Source organism: Macrotis lagotis, chromosome X, assembly GCF_037893015.1.
Source record: "Macrotis lagotis isolate mMagLag1 chromosome X, bilby.v1.9.chrom.fasta, whole genome shotgun sequence".
Taxonomy (NCBI): domain Eukaryota; kingdom Metazoa; phylum Chordata; class Mammalia; order Peramelemorphia; family Peramelidae; genus Macrotis; species Macrotis lagotis.
The window spans coordinates 30,471,085-30,475,719 of NC_133666.1; the positions used below are offsets into that span (position 1 = coordinate 30,471,085).

Consider the following 4,635-nt stretch of genomic DNA (forward strand, 5'->3'; position numbering starts at 1 on the left):
ATCTGTCAAATGAGGGTCTTGGAACTAGATGACTTCTTTTTTTAAATTTTTTTTAGGTTTTTTTTTTTTGCAAGGCAAATGGGGTTAAGTGGCTTGCCCAAGGCCACACAGCTAGGTAATTATTAAATGTCTGAGAACGGATTTGAACCCAGGTACTCCTGACTCCAAGGCTGGTGCTTTATCCACTACGCCACCTAGGCATCCTAGATGACTTCTAAGATCCCATTCAGCTTTAAATCTACAATATTTTGACCCATGCCATAACAGGATCTGAGTAAGGAACTCAGGATGTGCCTTCAAAACTGGGTTCTATCCCAGAACCTCTTCTCTCTTTCTCTTTTAATCATTTACAAAAGATTATTTATTTTAAAGGTATAAGAAGAACAAACACGGAAACATCCTCCCAAAAATATCTCAAGGGCATTATCCTTTCTCTGTCACTTGGGAAAGGGGAGGAGGATTAAGTTTGTACATCCATTAGTTCCACCAAGTTGTAAATTCAAAATTCCCCCACTCCCACTACTAGGGCTTACTTTCCAAGATCCTGGCTTGCAATCTTGGGTTTCCAAGTCTTCATTGCTTGAGTTACTGGCTTGAGGATGCCACTCTATGTTCAAAAGACTGAAAAGAACAAAGGAAACAAGATCAGAACCCCAAGCCAATTTCTCAGGTTCAAAATCCCAGCCCTTCCTCCTCCACCCCTGGACCCTCACTATCTCTTCTCACTCTATACTGTTTCTCCCTTTTGGACCTTGTCAGCTTCCCTAAGTTCCATAATCATTTCTAAGTAGATAACTCTCAAACCTCTATGTTCAGATTTAATAAACAACCTGAATTCTAAGGCCATATCACTAACTGCCTGCTAAACATCTCCAACTGGATCTTCTCTTGGCATATAAAACTCAATATGCTCAAAACCGATCATCATTCTCTCCCTTAGAATTCTCTCCTCCCAATTTCCTATTGGAGTAGACTGCCCCACCATCCTTCTAATTCCCCAAGTTTCTAACCATGGAGTGATTCTAGGATCTTCCATCTTTCTCATCCTTCCCATCCCATATTTAATTGCTAAGTCCTGCTAAGTCCTTTCAATTTTCCCTCTGCATTCACATCATTCCTTATTACTTTCCCAGACTATTGTAATAGCATCCTAATTGGGCTTCCAGTTTCCAGTCTTGCCCAAATCCAATTCACCCAGTTGTTAACATTACTTTCATAAACAAACAGGTATGACCACACCACTCCTCTGCTCAGAGATTTTCAATGTCTTCCTATTGTTGCTAGAATAAACTAAAAATTGCCTAGCTTGGTAATCAAGGTCTGGCCCAACTTACCTTTAGTCTACCTTTCTGTCAGGAGTCAAACAAATCCTCAGCATTCCCCATACTTGGCTGCTTTTTCCACTTTCCACATCTTTGTACAAGCCATTCCCTATACCTGGTACTCCCTTCTCATCTTTGCCTTTCAGAATTCTTTTTTTTTTAGGTTTTTGCAAGGCAAATGGGGTTAAGTGGCTTGCCCAAGGCCACACAGCTAGGTAATCATTAAGTGTCTGAGGCTGGATTTGAACTCAGGTACTCCTGACTCCAGGGTTGGTGCTCTATTCACCGCGCCACCTAGCCGCCCCTCAGAATTCTTTTTTTTATTGCTAAGAAACCAATGTTTATTTTCCATCAGCATTTTTCCAACACTATTAGAGCATCTGGGTAAAACTTAGGCCCACTCTGTGGTAGTTCCTACCCATTCAGTGGCCTGAGAAGTAGGAGCTGCAGACGAGTCCTCAGTAGCTAGCTGAGCATTCCAATCTTCAGTAGGGAACTGCTGAATGGGCAGAGATGGCACCTGGACGCCCTCAGACCAATCAGCCACCTCTGAGCAGTGAATTCTGGAGCAGGTGCAGTCCATTCACCCTGAAATTCCTCCTTTATCGCTGCCTTCTCAGCTGTGGCCTGCTCTTCCTTTTCAATCTCCTCTGGATCTCTGTAGAAGCAAAGATCAGGCATGACCTGCCATGGGTGCTCACGGGAGATGGTACCATGCATCTGCAGGACTTCTCCAGCCAGCATCCACCACATCAGACCCACTGAGTGAGCTCCCTTGTTCTTACATGGAATGGCAATGTCCACATAGCGAAGTGGGGAGTCTGTGTTGCACAGTGCAGTGGTTGGAAGGTTAACATATGATGCTTCAGTCAAAGGCTGGTGATCTGCATGAGGATCAGTGACCACCAAGAGGCAAGGCTCCCTGAAAGCTGCCTGGATCTGGTTAGTGAAGGTGCCCAGGGTGAAGCATCCAGCAATAGGTGTGGTGCCAGTGGCAGCAGCAAATTTCAGAACAGTTCTCTGGCCAGTGTTCCTGGATGAGATGACATTAACATCAGCTGGGTTTTCAGTGGCAACAATGACACGAGCTGCCAGCCAGCAGATGCTTTTCCCAAGTTCTCTTCAAATTAATGATATAGATGCTGTCACTCTTCCTTTTGTAGAGATACTGTTCCATCTGGAAGTCCAAATTGGTGCCACCCAAATGGGTGCCTGCAGCGAGGAATTTGAGGACATCCTCCTTCATCTGCAAGACATCCAGGGCTCCAGACATTGTGAAAGTTTCCCTTGAAAGTTACGACGGAAACCGTGAACAACGCCGTATGGACCCCTTTTTCTGGGCAGTGTGGAAAGGGCTCTTTTTTTTTAAGAAAGATTTTATTTATTTTGAGTTTTACAATTTTCCCCCTAATCTTGCTTCCCTCCCCTCATCCCCCACAGTCTTCACATTGTTTCCATGGTATACATTGATCTAAGTTGAATGTGATGAGAGAGAAATCATATCCTTAAGGAAAAAAAATAAAGTATAAGAGATAGCAAGATCAAACAATAAGATAACTTTTTTTTTAATTAAAGGTAATAGTCTTTGGTCTTTGTTCAAACTCCACAATTCTTTCTCTGGATACAGATGGTATTCTTCATCGCAGATAGCCCCAAACTGTCCCTGATTGTTGCACTGATGGAACGAGCAAGTCCATCAAGGTTGATCATCACTCCCATGTTGCTGTTAGGGTGTACAGTGTTTTTCTGGTTCTGCTCATCTCACTCAGCATCAGTTCATGCAAATCCCTCCAGGCTTCCCTGAATTCCCATCCCTCCTGGTTTCTAATAGAACAATAGTGTTCCATGACATACATATACCACAGTTTGCTAAGCCATTCCCCAATTGAAGGGCATTTACTTAATTTCCAATTTTTGCCACCACAAACAGGGCTACTGTGAATATTTTTGTACAAGTGATGTTTTTACTCTTTTTCATAATCTCTTCAGGGTTTAGACCCAGTAGTGGTATTGCTGGATTAAAGGGTATGCCATTTGGGCATAGTTCCAGACTGGTCTCCAGAAAGGTTGGATGAGTTCATAGCTTCAACAACAATGTATTAGTATCCCAGATTTCCCACATCCCTTCCAACACTGATCATTGTCCTTTCTGATCATATTGGCCCATCTGAGAGGTGTGAGATGGTACCTCAGAGATGCTTTAATTTGCATTTCTCTATTAAATAATGATTTAGAGCAGTTTTTCATATGACGATGGATCACATTGATTTCCTTATCTGTAAATTCCCTTTGCATATCCTTTGACCATTTGTCAATTGGGGAATGGCTTGGTTTTTTTTGAAAATTTGACTCAGTTCTCTGTATAGTTTAGAAATGAGTCCTTTTGGGGTGGCTAGGTGGCGTAGTGGATAAAGCACTGGCCCTGGAGTCAGGAGTACCTGGGTTCAAATCCGGTCTCAGACACTTAATAATTACCTAGCCGTGTGGCCTTGGGCAAGCCACTGAACCCCATTTGCCTTGCAAAAACTAAAAAAACAAAAAAAAACAAAACAAAAATAGATACCTACCCCAGAAGGCTGACTTGAACCCTTGGACTAGACCTAGGTATTCTCTCTCTTGGGGGCAGAATTATATTCTTAGCATGTACTTGTTATCAGGGGAAATGACATCAAAGAAGAGGCCTTGCCATCTGCTTTTCTGTTCTACTCCAAGGGCCATGGGACCCTGTTTGACTTGCAGCCAAAACCTTCCTTATATGTTGTCTCCCCAATTGGAGTATGAACTTCTTGAGAACAGGGTCTATCTGACTTTGATATTTGCATTTCCAGGGCTCAATACTGTGCTTTGTATGCAGTAGGTACTTTAAAAATGCTTCATTCAGGGGCAGCTAGGTGGCACAGTGGATAGAGAACTGGCCCTGGGTTCAAATCCGGTCTCAGATACTTAATAATTACCTAGGTGTGTGGCCTTGAGAAAGCCTCTTAATCCCATTTGCCTTTCAAAAAAAAAACCTAAAAAATGCTTCATTTATTCATTTTGCTCTTTAGCAAAGGCTACATTTGTCACAGTCTTTGCCTAGCCCTGCTGAATGCATCTCCCAAGAGAAACTTCTTAGTTTCCTCAACAGTCTTCACATGTGACAGAAGCAAATCAGGAGGATAGGATCCTAGACCTAGAGTTAGAAAAAGACCTCAGAGGTCATCTAGTCCAGTCCTTTCATTTTGCAGAGGAAAAAACTGAGGCCCAGGGATGGGAAATGACTTATGTAAGGACTGATATGGGATCAGAGAGTTAGGCCTGGAAGACATCTCAT

At 42.8% G+C, this 4,635-nt stretch overlaps 1 pseudogene; it reads right to left on the bottom strand.

Moving 5' to 3' along the window:
• Positions 1–1,713: 1,713 nt before the first annotated feature.
• On the bottom strand, positions 1,714–2,637 carry LOC141502341 (small ribosomal subunit protein uS2-like; annotated as a pseudogene).
• Positions 2,638–4,635: the final 1,998 nt, after the last annotated feature.